General features: G+C 36.6%; 1 long non-coding RNA gene across 1 annotated transcript; it reads right to left on the reverse strand.

Annotated features, from left to right (window-relative positions):
- Positions 1–8,171: 8,171 nt before the first annotated feature.
- On the reverse strand, positions 8,172–12,818 carry LOC140169070 (uncharacterized). The gene is made up of 3 exons (XR_011861341.1): positions 12,626–12,818; positions 11,565–11,694; positions 8,172–8,786 (listed from the first exon to the last, which is right to left on the reverse strand). It is a non-coding gene; the product is annotated as an uncharacterized lncRNA (long non-coding RNA).
- Between the last annotated feature and the right edge of the window lie 8,161 nt (positions 12,819–20,979).

Raw genomic sequence — 20,979 nt, forward strand, 5'->3', positions numbered from 1 at the left:
ATGGACCCTCCCCTTGGCAAAATATTGGTGGATTTATCCCCCATCCCCCGGGATCTACGCCAATGACCCTCCTCCCCCACCACACACACATCCCACCATAACTCTTAACGCTTTGCTAACGCCAGTGTGTATTAAGTCCGTCCGGAAACTTTCCGTTTGCCGGCGTGCAGTGACTTTTTCCCACTAAAATAGCCCCTGAACCCCTTATAATTCTTTATAATTCTTACGACAAATATATTACTCTAGCATATACCTACAATTTCACTTATAAATTACAAACATTTAATTCATTTGTTTCACGTAATGCAATACTTATTTAATAGTATTCGTGGGCATATTTACAATAATTGAAGACCTGAGCGCAAGAAGACCGTAAGTCCACTGGCACTTGGGCCTTCAACATGTATACACTAAGGTTGTGTATAGTTTCGTATAGTTTGGTAATGTTTTATACATGTCCAGGGGCCAAAACAAATCTTTCACAACCTTTCATGATGTTTCACCCTGGAACATGTATTAAACATTATAAAACCCTAAGAAACTATATGTAACTTTAGTGTATACATGTTGATTCAAGTGGACTTACGGTCTTCTTGCGCTCAGGTCTTCAATTTTGTTAGGTCTTATGCTTTAGTGGTCTGTGCTACAGATGACACGCCTGTAGTTTCTTTTGAATGAATCTCTGCACGTCCGATAGCTTTTATAAATGCAAAACGATATCGTGGGTTGGTAAAGCAGTATATGTATGGGTTAATTGCCGAATTGAGAACCAATAAGCAGTTTGAAATCCACGTTAATGCCGCTTCCGTATCGCCCGAATACGGGAAATAATCAATATGACGAAAGATGAACCGAGAAAGCCGACGATATTGCCACGGTACAAGACATAAAAAGAAAATGATACCGTTTATTATCAGCATTTTGGCAACTTGGTTACGAACTTTGTTGGTGCTAGATTGTCCAGCTGGTTCTTCGTGTTTTGTGACCGCTCGATTGCTGAGTTTTACGATGATGTTGCTGTATAATATGATATTGATCACAAGCACTATGATAAACGGAACTGGCAAAGCAAAATCTCTAATGTCGTTATATATTTCGTGGAGATAAGCGCAATAGTATTTCATAGAAGGAAATCTTTGCCAACGTTCTGCTGGCGGCCAGATAATGCAATTTTTCTCAACTTTTCCATGGGCTGGTGCAACACACGCTGCTGCTCCCACGGCGATAGTCCACGCTATGACTACCAGAATAACCGTGCGTTTCATAGTGTTAGCCATTCGATGCTTAAGAGGATGGCAAATTGCAAGAATCGTTCAATGGTCACTAATGTTACCAAAGAAAGAGAAGCATAAAATGTTGCATATTGGATACAATACCCTATGAAACATTGCGCGCTTGTTCGAAAAATTTCCGCGAATCTCAAACCGTTGGATAACGCATACGGAACACAATACGTAACCGTTGTCATTATAATGTAGAGCAGATCTGCCACTGCAAGATTAGAGAGGTAAAAGTTGGTTAAAGTACGCATTGCTCTGACTCGAGCAACAACGAACAAAAATGCAACATTACCGGTAAATCCCAAGACAATTACAATGGGAAAGAGAACAGTGATAACGAACTTCTCAAAGTATTTGTGTTCGAAAAGTCTAATCCGAAACGATTCGGAAAAGTAAAAGGCAGTTGTATCTATCAAAAAATCGTATTGGCTGCATTCTGATGGTATTTTTGGAAAGGGAAATCCAGGTACATTGTTATCTGACATCCCTTCTTCTGGTGCCATTGAAGCATTGAAGAAATCCTCCACTGGCGATGTCGAATTTTGTAAAGACGCCATGTTTACCTTTGTCGTTGTTATTTACGTTTTGATAATATTCAGATGAAACAATTGGATGCTTTCACTAAATAGCATTAACAACAGCGGATTCGGAAACAATCTGAGCAACCGTTATGGATATTATGTGCATGTGTTTTTATAGAAGTACTTCATATTGACCCAGTAACTCATTATGAGTATTTCTAGAACAAAATATTTGACAGTGTCTTATCTCTAGACTTGGAATTTATTTGTTACGTATTGGCCTCTGGTTATTTTAAAAGGAAATGATCATGATTAGGTGCATGTTTTTGTTATAGAATTACTTTATATTGACTCAGTAACTCATTGTGAGTCATTTGGAGTCTTTCTAGAAAACATTTTTCGACAGTGTTTTTTTATTCTAGACATAGAATGTTTTTGTTACGTATTGGGCTCTGGTTATTTTTTAAAGCAAATTATGGGTTTTAGGTGTATGTTTTTGTTATAGAATTACTTTATATTGACCCAGTAAATCCTTATGAGTCATTTTGAGTCTTTCTAGAAAAAAACAATTTTGACAGTATTTTTTCTCTAGCCTTTGTTTTGTTACGTATTGGGCTCTGGTTATTTTTGTTTGCTATAAACTTACTTTATATTGACCCGGTAACTCATTTTGAATTATTTTGAATCATTCTAGAACAAAACTGATTATTGTTATTAGGTGCATGTTTTTGTTATAGAATTACTTTATATTGATTCAGTAACTCATTGTGAGTCATTTTGAGTCTTTCTAGAAAAAAAAAAAATTGACAGTGTTTTTTCTTTAGACATAGAATTTTTCGTGTTACGTATTGGGCTCTGGTTATTTTTAAAGCAAATTATGGTTATTAGTGCATGTGTTTGTTATAGAATTACTTTATATTGACCCAGTAACTCATTTTGAGTCATTTGACTCTTTCTAGAGTCATTTTGAGTCTTTTTAGACAATATTTGTCAGTGTTTTTCCTCTGGATTTTTTTGTTACGTATTGGGCTCTTTATATTTTTATGCCTTTTGGAGGTTACACTACCATCGAGAAGATCTAGAATAGGTCAAAGTGCGTACCTATTCCAAGAAAGAAATTTATATTATAGCCTTTTCTTCTGTCGACTTGCTGAAGTCTGGTTTATGAAACAATACATCTGTAAAAGTAAGTGGGAACAGGGGGACAACTGCAATGCAGGTCTTTTCCCATTAGAAACTGTGGGGAAGGTGAAAATAGCACCAATTTGGAGAGGGCTAACTGTGCGAGGATTTTATGCAAAGGATATAAAAGTGGACTTCGCTGAGCAGTGTTCTTCGCAGTGAATCAGGATATACATCTGGATATCTGAATTTATTGTCTTGGCGAACTAAACCCGATGGTGTCCTCTGAAGCAACATGATGCAAACAGATGAGCGCCATCCCAGTTTAATAGCACCATTGCATTCTCATATTCTCGGGAGATTCTTTCATAAATGGGGGCTTATTTTTTCACAATTCTGGTGCATAAAATGTTCTGTGTCACAAACTAGAGTAAAAACTCCAGACATACCTGCATGTGCGTGGACTTGAACGCCAAGGTCATGCTTGTGTGTGATGCGTGATTATACCCGCATGCGAAGCATGAACGGGTATATTGCCATTCTGTGGTTTCTTCGCCTCCTCTTCTTCCTCCTCTTCCTCCATCAAACACAGCATTCTGACAAGGCTAGCGCTAAAACTACAGGGGCCACAGGACCCATATGCGGTACACTTATGGGCCCTACCGCGTAGATTTATTCTTGGCCCCAGAGGTCAGAGGTCACGGGCCCCAGGGGCCCAAATGTAAAAATACAAAGCATGCCGTTTCTCATCAAATGAAGCAGCCTCAGGGCCCTGAGTTGGTACACCGATAGCCCTAGGGGTACTCTATATATACAAGTAAACATGAGCCCCATATGTCATATATTATGGGCCCCAGGGCCCCAAATGTTAAAATAAGGGGCAACATATTGACAGGCCTAGCGCTAAAACTAAAAGGGCCCCAGGGCCCATATGTGACCCGTTACAGCGAAAGGTACCTTATGTCGGCTGCTACGTGTGTCTCTTTCTCCACCTTGTTGGCAGAAAATATCAAACAATGACAATCTGAAGCCTGTGGCGGTCATTTCAAATCATCTCCAAGTCAACGAGGTTCAGGAATGTCTTTTCATTGTTAGTGGGTGGTTAATACGTACCTATACAAATACAATACAATGCCACTTGAACAGGGATTAGCCATAGCAAATAAAGACTGGAGCTGTATTTCAAACAGTTCTATAGACAGGTACAAGCTTATTATCCTCTTCAACAATAGGATTAATGATTGGTTTAGAATGCATTTGGCACAAGCAAAGTAAGACATATGCAGCATCCGACTTAAGGTACCTTTTGCTGTAACGGGTCACATATGTGTTACACTTATGAGCCCTACCCCGTAGATTTATCCTTTGGACATCTTGACCCCAGAGGTCAAAGGTCACGCCCAAATGTAAAAATACAAAGCATGCTGTTTCTGATTAAATGAGGCCCGGCCGTTTTTCATCAAATAAAGCAACTTTAGAGCTCAAAGTTTGTACTCAGATTGCACCTGAGAATTATATTGTTAATAACACCCATTACATACTCCCTTTGGAATAGCTTTCCCCTAATCAAATTGCGTATTGTGAATTTCAATCCATCAAATTGCATAGCTTCACTGTGAATTAGAGAGACTGACAACAGCAACCTAAGTCCTCAGCAAATAAGGACTGTAAGTTTGTGTACACCGATAACATGTGGGTATAGCCGTATTTGTGTACAAATATATAGCCTTCTAGTTCTTCTTTCCCCTGCATATGAAACGTTGCTGCTAAATTGCATACGGTATTGATATATTAATTAAGCATCATTAATTTGATTTCGTGCGCTAGTTTGTAATGTTTATATGTTCCAGTATATGATACGTAAGCCTCTTCCCTTGTTTGATTCATAATGCCTGAAAAGTATCTAAAAATCAAGGATAGAAATCACTGAAGTTTTTTGCTTTTTGTTTTGTTTTGTTTCAAGTATTAGAGGAGCTGGTATATAGATTCAGAAACTGCCGGGTGCCATGAGGCACCTTTGAGCAAATTAAGTCAAAGGTCACAAAACACTTTTACAATTTTTCATATCTTTAACCCTAACACTCAAAGTAGATTTTTGACCATCGGAAAGGAAAGAAATAACGAAATAGGAAAGAAGATGAACAAAGAAGGTAAAGTTATTCCCTAGTTTCGACCCCAAAACTTCTCGCCTGCCGAGTACTTGATCGGAGACAGTAGCCACGGTTGTTTCGCTGGCCAAGCCAACGGTACCGTGTGTATATGAGTTAAAGTGATTTGCGCCATTTGCATGCGCAGTGGTTTTGCTTTGTAAGATATGTAGTGATATGTGTCTAATGGGCTATTCAAGTTGTAAAACATACAACCCATATATTAAAAAACCATGACCTTAATCTCGCACACAGTGGGTGTGAATTCAAATTGGCCTTTTCGGTAAATCCCATAAGCCTTTGCGAGTATACTTGAGATGTCGTCATTTGACGTCACGCCGCCGCCTGACAGCTCAGATTTACTCGCAACGGCTTATGGGATTTACCGAAATACCTGTATGGGTGACGCCATTTGAAATTTACTCCCCTGTGTGGGAGAATAAGATTATGTCTTCCAAAGGATTTCAAATGGAATAGCAAATGAATAACCAGGGGAAGTAAATGGGAAATGAGTAACATAAGACAGGGTCCAATCTTACGGGTATGACGGGTACGCAACTTTTCTATGATGTAAGGCGAATGGTTGTGATTAGACCATTTTAATTTAAGACTTCGTCTCAAAGCCTTTTCAAAGTTGAAAACCTAATGCGGAATGCGGTTTTTATGAGAGATGGGACGATTTTTTGACAAGAATAGACCACCCTTTCATCTAGCAAGGAGGTTTATTGTAGTCAAATTGAAGAATTTTATTCAGATTTACGATTTCAAGGCTATTTTGACGTTTTGCGATGTCAAGCATGATATTGTTGTGTGGTAGATTTGAAAAAATAAATAAGTAAAACAGCGAAAGAAATGAAATTGACTCAATCCAGCAGGATCGGAATAACGCGCAAAATTGCCGAATAGAACCCTATGTAAAGATTTCACCGCTAAAACAGTAACGTCGTCCTCTCTTGACAGAATAAAACAATACCAAAGCGTGATCGCTACAGGCGCTCGACGAGTCGCCTGCAAAAATTCACGTGATAGATATGGAAGATTATAGTAAACTATTATTCGACTCTCTTTCGTGTTCATAACGATATCAGGAGCATGAAGGAGACGATCCTGTATAAACAGTGATCGGGGTACCCATCTCTCTTTCATTGGTGATTGGGCCAGACTCCTCCATGTAATGTTGCTATAGGGGGATCGTTCAATATGTAAGCGCATATCAATATGTAAGCGCTCTTTTTTTTAAAGTCATAGTTCATTAAATTTACAACCGTATGACAAAACAGGCGAAAATAGTAACTTTTTGCACAAGATTTGCAATTTAGAAAGAATTGATCATTGCTCATTCTAGTGACTCTAGTATATGTAAAATATAAGTGTGCATTTTCATTTAATGACATAAAATTTGAAAAATATTGTAAGGAACACTTGAGGTTTTGACTTTTAAAACCTACATTTTGGTCAAAAAATGTGCTTGGATAGGTAATTTTCAACAGATTTTCCACATTCGCCTTGCTAAAACATTGAATTGCGTTATCTGTTGACCTAGTAACTGAAAGTGTTTTTAGCGGGAAGTGTTAGCTTTCCTTTGATATAAAAATTCTGCTTGGATGAAGGGAGCAATTGAGGTTCGATAAAAACCAATCAAAGAGCCAATTTTTCAGCTAGAAGCTCCACAGCTCTTACATTGCTATGCACTCAATCGTGTAGTGTAATCAAAGACTGTGGTGGAGACATTCACTGCTTGTTGTTCTCTGCTTGGAAGCTCTTGGAGGAAAATGTGTGCTCAGGTGTATCGAGGTGGAAACTGTGCACACGGTGGTTTATAAGAGAATCGTTTTTGTATAGAAACCTTTCCATATGAACCCATATTAAAAAATCTGACCTTCATCTCGCACAAAGTGGGTGTGAATTCCAATTTTCCTTTTCGGTAAATCCCATAAGGTTTTTCGAGTGAACCTGAGATGTCGTCATTTGACGTCACGCCGCCTGACATCTCAGATTTACTCGCAACGGCTTATGGGATGTACCAAAATACCTGAATGGGTGACGCCATTTGAAATCTACTCCCCCTGTGTGGTCTTCCATAGGGGGTTGTGGGTTTCAAATGGAATAGCAAATGAATAGCTAGGGGAAGTAAATGGGAAATGAGTAACATAAGACAGGGTCCAATCTTGCGGGTATGACGGGTATGCAAGTTTTCTATGATGTAAGGCGAATTGTTGTGATCACAGATTAGACCATCTTAATGTAAGAGTTCGTCTCAAAGCACTTCCCAAGTTGAAAACCTAATGCGGAATGCGTTTTGTTTTTCTTTTTCTTTTTGAGAGAGATTTTTTTATAGTTTTTTTTATATGTGAAACGAGCTTTTTGACAAGAATAGACCACCTTTTCATCTATCAAGGAGGTTTCACTGTGGTCAAAATTAAGAATGCTATTTTGACATCTGGCGATGTCATACATGATACTATTGTGTGGTAGATTTGAAAAAATAAATAAAACAGCGGAAGAAATTAAATTGACTCAATCCAGCAGGATCGGAATAACGCGCAAAATTGCCGAATAGAACCCTATGTAAAGATTTCACCGCTAAAACAATAACGTCGCCCTCTCTTGACAGAATAAAACAATACCAAAGCGTGATCGCTGCAGGCGCTCGGCGAGTCGCCTGAAAAATGCAGGTGATATATATGGAAGATTATAGTAAACTATTATTCGACTCTCTTTCATAACGATATCAGGAGCATGAAGGGGGCGATCCTGCATAAACAGTGATCGGAGTGCCCATCTCTCTTTCATTGGCGATTGGGCCAGACTCCTCCATGTAATGTTGCTATAGGGGATCGCTACCCTCCTCCACAGCGAGTCTGTTACCTTCCCAGCATTTAATAATGCTCTGGTACCCATTTATACACCTGGGTGGAACGGAATAATCGAGGGTACTTACTCAAGGGCACAACACGATGGCGTCACCTGGGCTCGAACCCGCAACCTTCCGATTGTGAGTCGGAGCCCGTTCCGCTCAGTCACCGTGCTCCACTATGAGGAGCATAATAGATGGAATTACTATGTACTCGACGAAAACTATGTACTCGACGAAAACCTCATTTATTGGGTTTTATTTTTTCTTTATTAATATTATCTAACGTAATCAGATAAGAAACGCTGCTATAGTGTTATCGGATCAGTTCAGTGTTATCAGATGTTATTAGCCAATGAACTGGACCGTTATTTTGGCGCAAGATATAACGGTCCATCTCATTGGACAGGTGTTTATCATTTCTTCCTTGCCATATAGACGTACAATTTTAGGATATCTTCTATGTTCAAATCATCCAGAAAAGAATCATAGTTTCTGGTTACCCTCCTTTTCATCAGTTCATCAGTATTAACGTTTTAACTGCACCGACAAAACGCTATCCCACAATGCACTTCGTCTTTACTCAGACATGGCGATCTCAATCTTACCGGATAGTCGTTCATTTAATCAACTCCTCTTTTTTTTATTGCAAGGTTCTTAAAAAATTGAAAAAGTAACAGTTGCTGTATTGCAGGCAGTGTTCTATGGCATTTTCCATTTGTTGATATGACGTTCAAGTAACACTAAATTATCTAAGTAGGATACCAATGTTTTTATATAAATATATTTATATATATTAACAATAAATCTCTTCTTTCTTCATCTGTTTTAGAAAACTGCGGAATCCCAATTTAGTTATCATCTGCAAAAACGAAAGAGAGAACAAAGTTAACATAGTTGAGTTAGTAGGAGAGTATTCGCTGTCGTATTGCACGTTTAATAGTAACCATTGGTTACTGCTCCAAGCCTAGGCTCAAGCACCTGTTCCGAATTTTGATATGCCATAGGCTTTGTGTTGTGATCATTTCGATCAGTGGTTCGTAACAAGGAAAGCGTGATCCAGTTGGCCTGGCAACGGTCATATTCTAACGTGCGCTACGACAGCGAATTAACTCTTTGTTATGCATGGTTAAATTGCCGGTGGTGGCAATATCACTATTAGATATACTGGCTCAAAACATTTAGTATACTGGTTAAAGCTTTATAAATAATACTGGTAACCATATGTTTGGTCACGAATATAGAATACAAGGTTTATTTTAGCCCAGCGTGGTGTGATTTTTTTTTCCATGTTAACGTTAAGGGCTCAAAAAGGTTGCCAGAAAACGTGAAAATGTGGACTGAAGTAAAGGATATAAAACATTTTTCATTAAAGTTGATCATAATTTTATTAAAAATTTGTCAAACGGTTTTTTTTTATCGTTAATATAATTTTTTTTGTACAATTCCAAAATACTGAAGATGTTAAACTTATATTTTTAGTGACGTGTCACCACTACACTAGTATTTTCATCAGATTGGATTTCATAGATCGTCAATGCTTTCAAATCATCACGTCCTCTATGTCTGTTCCTGTTGCCTATAAAAGGAAACAGCCAGATGTGATGTGTTGCCAGTCTGATGAAACCGCCAGTGGTGAAATGTCACTAAAATGTGTGTTAAAACATCTTCATTTTTCTTGGAATTGTACAACAGTTGAATCTAACATTCCAAATTCTAAATGAACATGTTAAGTCCACAATCAAATGTTTCTCCTTTACTTGTGTGATACAAGTTTGATATTAGCAACAATGAGTTGAACCATCAACAAGCCATTATTTACCGCAACAATGCTGCTTATAACAATATGCAGACTATTGTTCTCATTTGGGAACCAAAGGCCTCGCACAGTATTGTTACTGTGCATCCATACACTGTTTGCTTTATAATGGTGCATCCAAGTGAAATTACTACACCTATAACATCACAATCGAACAGGTAAATCAGAAACATGTGTTTATGGACTTGTATGGTTTGGAAACAAGCTCTTCATATTTTTATTGATGTTTGGAAGAAAATGCAAATATAATTTAGACAACATTGTTTTAATATAATATTTTGATCAGTTATTTTAAAACGTAGTCTTAATCTTTATTAGACTTGTAATTTTATATCATAAAAACCTTTTGGGGGAAAACGTTTTATAACGTGTTAATCACGTTTTGTATTGGGCTATTCCATTTACAATCCACGATCCACGCTACCCCTGTTCAAGATTAAGCCAAAGTCTTCCATAGAGGGAGTATGAGTTTCAAATAGAATAGACAATTGGGTAACTTCTATTTGAAATACGCACTCCAGTTGTGGACGATATAGGTAAAGCCATCATGCAGGAGGAGTATGGGTTTCAAAATGATTAACCCTGACCAATTACATTTGAAACACTTACTCCGTCTGTCGAAGATATTTCCAAAAAATCTTCCACAGGGGTTGTGTGGATTTTAAACAGAATAGCCACATTTTGCTGCGTTATTGCTGAAGACTTATGTTGAAAATTAAATGATGTTTCTTAAACTTAATAATACGTTACAAAATCATACAACCGACAAGCGGTGTATAGAACAGTCACGTATACTCCCATACTGCAGTTACTGTCCATTTGCCTAGTTAACGTCACTGTGTGAAAAATAACCGGCCAATATTTAAAATACTCTCTGAAATTCTAGAAAATATAGTTTTGTAACATGTCCTAAATTTTTAGCTAATTTAGGTGTTTGGAAATATTCGCACTTTGGTGTTTTAGTGTATGTTATAGGTAATAGGGTATTGACTAGTTAACGTCACTGTGTGAAAAATAACCGGCAAATATTTAAAGTTCTCTCTGAAACTCTAGAAAATATAGTTTTGTAACATGTCCTAAATTTTTAGCTAATTTATGTGTTTGGAAATATTCGCACTTTGGTGTTTTAGGAGGGATATCTAAACGACAGATAACACCAGAAAATGTGAGGAAATTAGATCCAAACCGTGTGAAGTCTGCGACCATTATGTTTCTCATTTTCAAGAATGCTGGTTAACAATATGCAGACTATTGTCTCATTTTGTAAACAAATGCCCACCCAGTATTGTTACCTCGCGTTTGCTTTATAATCGTTCACCCAACTGAAACTATAATACCAGCTCATTGCTTATTGCACAGGTAAAACAGAAACATGTGTAGTGTGGATTTAACCAGAGAAGATCTAATTTAGCATAGTTGAGCTGTTTTCAATGAGTGTTATCTTGGTTTAATAGCTTTTAATGTGGTTTAAGTCCTGCAAAGGTCGTGGTGAATTCTACTGTAGACATGACTGCATTATGCGCAAATAGATTCATCAAGATTGTCCCCCCACACATAAAGGAATCGATATGGATACGAAAGACGGGGCAGGCTAATGCACTCTACAGGGATTGTGGCAACTTCTTCCTTCCGCACATATGATCAGTTACTAGCAGCGCCACCTACGTCAGCAATAGAAAACAGCCGACGAGAAAGGTCAAAGCTAATCATTTAATTTGAGAAAGTGCTGTGATAAAGCACGAAACGTCATTGAGGTATGTCAAAATCACCTTTTCTTAGATTTGTTTAAGAACATTTTGTATAACAGCCACATATACTTACTGGGTTCATAATATGCGTTATAATATTGGCAAAGCACCTTAAGACTGCAGTGCAAGTAGGCCGAGTTCATGATCACAATGGATCCCCATTCGCTAGTTTACTTGACTTTCGTCCAACTCAGGCTCACATACTAAAGTAAATAAAATTGAATTTTAATGAAAATTTAAGTTCTAGCAATGTCAAACAGAAAATGTTTGAAAAGTATTTAAAAAAAAGACACATGTATTATTGCGCATAATTATTCGGCAGATTCACAATACGATACAAAATCCCACACCACCCTACGCCATACGATGTTTTATTAGCTACGGGTTTCCCCTAACCAGTGATAGGGGAAGAAGTACACACGTGTCCTATATAATACCGCTATGATGTCATAATGTGATGGCGCCCATCAAATTTGGGAGATGCTGGCTATGTACAAAAGTATAGGCAATATTGATTTTCGGCTAAAAATTCTACAAAAATGTGAATTTCACCGAATGTTTAACTAACAAGTAAAAAGTCAGTAGCTCTTGGATTAATTTCACAGGAGGGAAATGAAAATCATTACTTTTACTGTAGAAAACAATTGTGGGTCCCCCTCTATGGTCATCTTTGACGGCCGGTCCTACCCCCGGGTAAGATCATGTGGTAAAAAAAATATCACTAAATTGAGTGCAAAGGATGGATCTACCATTAGCTTAGGTCGTTTGGGCGTAATGCGTGCGGTGTTTTTGTGACGGATAAAAATCTGGGGGGGGGCTCATAGTTCTAGGGTAGGGTTAATCAGCGCTGTTTAAACTTTTGAACAGCGACTTAACACTACAGTTGCTAAGATCCGATAGCCATTGTACCACGAACTTATTATTAATGACAAACTCATGACTAAACTGTTTGTCAATTCAATGTAAGATGAGTTTGCAAATTGAACTGATATTCGCTATACAGAGGCCATATAAAATACAATTCAAAGGGATTTTACCGTACTATAAATAGCAACAATGTATTTTAAGTGATTAAACTCAACAAAATACACATTTCTGTCCGTACCATTCACATACAATTATACAATTACATACCTTATGTGCCAAATACAGCAAGAAATAATCGACGAGTCCCTCTGCTTCGAAAAGCTTAACTATCGTCTGCTAGCTTTTGTTCTCAGGCCCAGGGCTGCCAGTCTCATTGCTCGGGATGGGCGAACACATGTTAATGTGTCTAATCTTCGTCTATTTTTCCTCCTCCCTCTCCCCCTCCTCCTTCTCCTCCTCCTCATCCTCCTCCTCCTCCTCCTCCTCCTCTTCCTCCTCCTCCTCCTCCTCCTCGTCTTCTTTCCAAGTTCTCTCTCATTTCGTTTCCATCATTCCTCTTTTTCCCTTTCTCCGGGTGGGCATGTCGCCCACCCGGGAAACCCTCGGGATGACTGTCTGTATTGTTTGCTATATTTATATTTATTTACTATATCTGCAAATGTGTAGACCCTATCGATCAATATCAGATGTAGAAAAAAAATACAATATTATATCGTGATTCGTGATATTAGAACTCTAAACAAAACCGTGACAAACTGTCGTCTAGTCGTTGTCACAGGTTTTAAAAACGAAAAACGAGAAAAACAAGTTTTAAAATCATCGATTATTGATGGGGTGTTAAGTTGTTAAGTTGTTGAGTTGTTAGAAAAGGTGTAAAATAACAGAGACAGCGTGCCAAAAACAGTCATTCGATTTTTCAGAGTATTTAGGAGACTTACTTACCATGTTTAACAAATAAACCTTATGGAAGTGCCAACATTGAGAAATGTTATCCACCTTTTCCAAACTTTGCCCCATTTCTAGTATCGTACTTTTTTAACATGTCCCAAAAAAAGTTGCAAAAATGGGCAAAACAAAAACGTATTTAAATGAGTAAACTTGTACACTCATTTTGATACCAACAAGATACACGTTTCTCTTATTACGACATACAAAACAAAATACACCTGAAATTCGACGTATCACTACACTAAAACTATTTTGCGTTTCGCGTTGAGAATTGTGCAATTTATTTTGCAACTTATTATACACTGTTATTAAAATGTTGAAAATGCAAGATTGAAATCATTTGAAATGTAAAACAATCAAATTGATTTTTAAAGAGCGGATCAGTAGAATAGAAAAAACTGATTGTTTTCCTTGGGCTTGTACAAGGTGTCCCATAAAAAGGTTACATTTAGAAAATGAACCACGTTTTGTGATGGTACAACAAAACAATGTCATTTTTTCAGATATTAATTATTCATAGTTCTTTTAACTGTTTGATAAATTTCAATTCCGTATCTTAAAAGCATCGCACACCGAAAGTTGAACACAATCACGACTTTGTTTTCAGATGTTTGTTTTATTACTTTTTATGTGTTTCATATTTTCATTGTTCAACTTATTGCACAAAAGAAACATTTAAAAATCAAATATTGTACACTGAAAATAAATCAGTTTTGGAGCTTCTTGGCTCTTGGTGGTAACAAATAAAGGGAAATGGTCGTTAGAGAAGAACACGTTTTTGGTGAAAGCAGTATCTCCTGTCATCATCAACATAGTGAAATGAATGACAATCTTTTGCATTTAGGCCTTGCTTGGACTTAGTTGACTTGTTTGTTTTTATATTTCTGACTGAAATCTTGAAATAAAACTAAACAATCTTTGTTTATCTGAATAAACTACTGCATCTGCCATGCTATGGCTGGGCCTACTCAAGTGCCCCGCCAAATGCACGGTGGCTATGACAGTGGTATAATGAACCTCATTATTATGTCACGTAAAGAGCTTACTCAGGAATGCGTGGAATGCGGGCTAAGCATGTAGGTTGTGAACTTGACATTCACAGGGGTACTAGTAGAGGGTATATAGATTATGTCATGAAAATGATATTTATATTTGTTAACATTAACTTGGATTATTTTCACAGATTTACATGTAACCTTTTTTTGGGACACCAGGTAGTTATAATTATGATGAACGGTACATTTAGTCAATGTTAACCTCCCTCTTTCTTCGTCCACAGCGAATTCAAAAGTTATGTCCAGATGGAAAAGTCTGTCGTGTGTTTTGACAAAGCAGACAATTGAATGATTTGACAGGGACTAACACAAATGACGACACGGGTATGTTTCCACGGAAAAGACAATATTTTTGAACCGCGCAGCTCCGAAAGATTATGAACTTTACCAAAACAGAGTCTTAAAAGACTCTTGATTTTAATAATTAATTTCAGCTCCTAAATACCCCTAAATTGCTCATTCATGTCATTTCTTGGGTTTTTTTCATGAGATTTTCAACCAGAACGCCCACAAGGATCCTTGATTTTGACCTTTCGCAGCTCCTTTTACCGGTACGTCGCCAGCTCTCAAATATCCACATCTCCAATTCCTAAACATATTTTTGCCTCCAAAAGAGTAAGTGTTGTCGACAAAATAGATCCTGACCTTATCCTGACCTTGACTCTGAACTGATATAAAATATAGGTCCTGGTATAATTTTAACCACGTTTGACCAACTTTTGAGACCTGTATATAAGCGGCCATATTTGTTTTATGCAAATTAGGATATTTTCCATTTTTTTCTGTATTTTTTTAAGGGCTGGGGTATGAACGTTTGGACAGTATTTATTTTGGGACATTAGAGCACATCAGACATATCGAATTGCATTCTGAATACGAAGAATGTCATTCTGATATCAAATAATTTTGATTTTTAAAATCCGCAATTTAATACACATTTTATGGCAAATCATTAAAATTGATATTTTTGATATTTAACAGTACTTGAAGTAAACTTTATAAATCTGATGATTTATACTTAAAGTGTAGGTGGGATGAAAAGCCGACGATCAATTGAAAATTTTGACCTTTCGTATTGAAGATATGGATTTTTTTCCCAAAACACCAAAAAAAATTAGGTCTTTTTGGGAAAAAAATCCATATCTTCAATATGAAAGGTCAACATTTTCAATTGACCGTCGGCTTTTCCTCCCTGCTACATACACTTTAAGAATATATTATTAGATTTATATAATTTACTTCGAGGACTGTTATATATCAAAATTTGAAAAATATCAAATTTTTATAATTTGCCATAAAATTTGTATTATATTGTGATTTTAAAAAATGAAAATTATTTGATATCAGAAAGACATGCTTCGTATTCAGAATGCAATTGATAGGTCTGAGGTGCTCTCATGTCCCACAAAAATACTGTCGAAACGCAATAAACGCTCATTTTGGATCCCTTAAGCATATCAATTTGTAAGCGCTCTTTAGCAAAGTCATAGTTCATTGAATTTACAACTGTATGACAAAACAGGCGAAAACAGTAACTTTTTGCACAAGATTTGCAATTCAGAGAATTAGCCATTGCTCATTCTAAATGTATAATGGACAATATGAGTGTGCTCTTTTGATTATTATTATTAATGACATAAAATTTGAAAAATATTGTAAGGAACACTTGAGTTGAGGTTTTGACTTTTAAAACCTACATTTTGGTCAAATAATATTCTTGGATAGGTAGTTTTCAACAGATTTACCACATTCGCCTTGCAAAAACGTTAAATTACGTTATCTGTTGACCTAATCACGAAAAGTGTTTTAGGGAAGAGTTAGCAAGGATGGAGGGAACACTTGAGGTTTCGACAAAAACCAATCACAGAGGCTCATTTTCCAGCTAGAAGCTCCACAGCTCTTATGCATCGCATGCACCGCATCGTATGCACTCAACCGTGTAGTGAAATCAAAGACTGTATAGAGACAATTCAGTGCTTGCTTTGAAGCTCTTGGACGAAAACGTGTGCTCAGACGTATCGAGGTGGAAACTGTACATAGAGGTTAGGTATAGGGGCCTAATGGTTATATTACAGGCCGTACCCGGTGTTTTTTTTTTTTGAGATTAACTAGACTATTATATTATATACAAATGAAGACATATAGTTTCTGCTATTCCGCGCTCATGGAGTTATGATTGACACAAATTTCCACTAATACGAACGACACAAGTGCCAAATGCGAAACATCATGAACATCAAGAGCATCTGCATAAAATTTTTTATAGTGCAAAAAAGTACCTGAAATATCGTTAAGTTAAAAACAAGTCATATTCAAGTTTTCAAATTGATTATATTGTATTTGTTTCCAATTCCAAATATGACTGCTGTTCATCGACCAATACCATTGATTTACTGTTGCTCAATATGATACCAAATACATTTTGTATCGTGCTTTTGTTCTCACATTATGTATTGTTTTAAGTTGTCATACATTGTCTGTTCGAACATATGGCGAGTCACGTATAGAGTGTCAAGCAGGGGCGTATAGCCAGTCCCCTCACAGTTCGAGTGTGCGAAATTTGCTCCAATATATACGTGTCAGGATAGAATACAACGTGTCCAGATAAAAAATTTAAAAACACCGGATAAATTAATGTTGCAAGAAGGGGGTTGTTGCAAACTTCTTGATTTTGCATTATTAACTTCACTGTTTATTTGGTACCAATGTTTACCATTATTATGTTTTGATGAATCCAAGTGTGTGAAAATATTGGATCCAAAATGATAAAATTGGATGATTTACGCCCAATGGTCTCGCTATGAGTTTTAAAATATTGTACGTCTCGTCCAATACTTTAAAACTCATAGCTCGACCAATAAATATGGGCTCAATCGATCCAACTTTATGTCAAAATAAGTACAAACTTTCCCTAAATCCAACCTATATGGTTTCTGTTTTTATTGAATTTAGCTTCGCCTATATGCTTTTGATCTGATAGAGATACTGTAATATCGTCTGCGTACATTGATATACACACTTCCCTTTTACAATAATTCTGAAGGGGAATTTTTATACCATTTATGCCGTCTTATTTTGCAAGCCAAAATTTCAATAGACATTATAAACAATAGTGCAGAAAAGGGACAACCTTGACTAACACCCTTCTCCAAATGGAAAAAATCTGATACTGAACTGATATGTTCATCAGGACTGCTATTGAAAATAAAGACAAATTTCATAGTTCTAGTAAGTATTGTTTTAATTGAACTACACTCTCGGAGCATCGGCTAAAAATTTTAACCAACTTGGTTTGCAGCAACCCACTCATCGGCCATCTTGTTATCTGCAATGCACTCTGACTAACACAAATGACCAATGACAGTTCGCAAAGGAACACCATGTGACCATGATTGGGCAAAACCAAACTTTGCCAACCAACATTGGTAATTTTGAACTCTGAATTCACCCAACCTGTGTAAATGCCACATTGACAGGTTTGTCCATCCATGTAATTTGCCCAACTTCAAGTATCTTAACCATTGTTGGGCGTTTTTTAACCAACTGTTTTTTGCCCATCCGTTTTTTATCCAATGTTCTGAAAGTGTGGAACTATGAAATTCGTCTTCGTTATAATTCATATGGCCTTAATCTCCCACACAGGGGGTGTAGATTTCATATAGAACCACCTAAGTTACCCATTTAAAATTCACGTTTTCTGTATGGAAGATGAAGATCATGTCTTCCATAGGGATTGTATGAATTTCAAGTGGGATAGCCATGGTTGTTTGATGGCATGTAAAACTGCGTCATTTTTAAGAAAAGGTGAACAATGAGTGGGCTATTTATCTAAAATATTGTTTGCATCTTTACAAGGGGTAAAATGGTATTAGAGCATCAGCAAACAGACTAACGAATGACACAGGAATTTTCAAAAAACCTTTTATCATGAAATGTAAGGTATAACTTGTATTAATTGGCTAATTTAAATTTAAAATATATGTAAATAGCGCACTCAATTTACACACCAATAAGCAGTTTATAGATTTAAAACTACCACAAAAAAGCAGAAACAGATGAATAATTTGATATAGAAACGAAAGTCTATGTTAAAAGGTGCTGCCAAATATTTGTGTATATACATTTATTAGTGTTGGCATTATTCGGGTATAGAATTGAACATTATAATATTTGTTAGAAAAGTTAATAAATGGTCCCATCAAACAACCGTGTAGCCGATTGTTGTAACACAATATTTGAGATACGTATTTTGCCCAATCTTGTGCATTATTTGTCAGCAAAAGAAATTTTTAGGAATTCGGGGCCTGTTAATTGTAAAAATATCAAACTTTCATAAAAAAATTCCCAAGATCTTTTAATAATTTGCCAACTGATCGTACGTGAATTTCTATACGTGTGATATGATGTTCTCTCCTTTCCCAAACACGTCACTTTGGCTAGACCCAGTTGTCACCATAATATTTCTCATTATCATGTTGAATGGTTGATGTACATACATCAATATGGATACCAAGATGTTAACGTCCCATATGTTGCATCAGGTGTTATCCTACCCTCTCTCTGCACCCGTTAGTCTCCAAAAACTGGCACATAAACAATAGCACTTTTCATTAGGTTTATAAAAATGTAAGAAAAGATTTTTGAAGCATTACTGAAATCAATTATCACAGCATTGGGAATATCTGTGAAAGCACAATCAACAATACATCTGATACCTAAAGCTGGATGATAACTGTAAGAAATTGATAAAAAGGTTTTAGTGATATTTTCGATTTTTTGTTGTTGAAATAGTCGAGTTAATATTGTTAAGGTAAAGTAATACACAAGAGTGACAAGTGACACATTTCGATAATTGTTACATTGAGCTTAATATTCAATCTTCCACTGGTTTCAGACTGGTGTCATTATTTTCAACATATATATTCCTAGACAAAGAGAACAAAATTTAAGTTGCTTATTTCCATATGTTATTGATATATTCTAATTGATTTATATGTGTTTGTGCCTTAGTTTAACAAGTGCTACATGGTTTGAGGTGTTTATATTTGTACCGAGACACTATGACGAGTCACGAAATGACAAGTTAAACAAAAATTGTGAATCTGTTGCCACATTAAACACGACACTTGTCCAACTGAGCCATATGGGGGTGGGGAGTTGCAATGTTCTATGTTATTTCTATTATACGTCATTTTGAGTCTACCCAGTGACACTAAAATAAGCACAAACATTCCTCTCATAATGTCATAAATAATGTGAGTGCACCCCTCGCAAAATTCATAATTCTGGCTATTAATCTAATGTAAAAACCCGAGGTTTGCCTCACACCGGTCATTTTCTGGTGGTCAATTCTATCCCCGGATAAAGTCCTTTGACGGTGTAATGTAAGTGGGCCCTCATAGAAAGGAAATCCTACCTATGTACAAAGTATGGGTTAAAATTGATTTTTGCTTGCTAATAAATCGTAGAAATATGAGATTTTGTTTAGAGTTTTGGCAAAGTATGAAAGGAAATAACAATTCTAATTTAAATTTCAAGTTTAAATTCAATACTACTTAGATACCCCATACCCGCGAAATTTGACGCGAAAAATGTCTTTGTTAAAATGAGTGTAAAGGATGGTTCCAACATTACACCATATTTAGGGGTAAATCAGAGCATTATAACGCACTCAGAAGATATGCATAGTGCAGTTTTGTCCACGGCAAATTCACCGTGACCTTTTCAGCCATAAACCCGCTTAGTGAAGATTAAACCGAAATATGCAGTACTAAACCATTATAGTAATCGATTGTCCAATGCACATTTCTTACCAAGTGATAATATTAATCCAATAAGCGATCGAAATGTCCGCTACGGTCGACTAATCCAATCGATAATGACGCTATTGACATGTACGGGTGGAGCTCCACTGACTGAGTTTTGGGGATTAAAAATTCAGATATTTTGAAAAGAATAAGTAATTGAAACATAGAGCAAGTACTAAAATCAGAGCTTTTATACTTTTTGATATATGACGCTAACTAGTTCATCTCCTATACCCACAGCACAGCGCTACTAGTACGGGTTAATTACCTATGTGAGTGCCCCTGTGTTGTGTGCATACATGTAGTTAATAATAACTGCATGATGGTAGTGGGAGGGTTGCAAACACATACCCTCTTCGCCCCCTTTGGTAGACTATATATTTATATAAAGTCTGCACAAAAAGTAACTCAGCTGTTACAAATACGCCTATAGATTCAGAACTAATAATTGTTTTCACAATATTTCAACATAGAGAGAAGGATGATTTATTTACACGCATTTTGATACCCACTTGTAGCATCTTCTCGAAACGTTTGGGTTGCTGTGTGTATGTTATTAAAAAAATTAGAAACACCTTTGAACAAAAATCCACAGCAATTAGGACAAATGCGTAAACGTCAGACCTAGCAGTTCACACTTTCACTTGCCCTGCGGGGCTGTTCCGTTGTGTTCCCATTTGGGTTGCTGCGTGTATGTTAAATGCGTTTGGACGAAAAGATTGATAATAGCAGAATAGCGCCCCAGCAAACACAAAAACGTTTTAAATAAGTTATATTTTGGCTTTTGGTTTAGGTAAAAACGTTTTAATAA

The sequence above is a fragment of the Amphiura filiformis genome, chromosome 14, assembly GCF_039555335.1.
Source record: "Amphiura filiformis chromosome 14, Afil_fr2py, whole genome shotgun sequence".
Lineage (NCBI taxonomy): Eukaryota > Metazoa > Echinodermata > Ophiuroidea > Amphilepidida > Amphiuridae > Amphiura > Amphiura filiformis.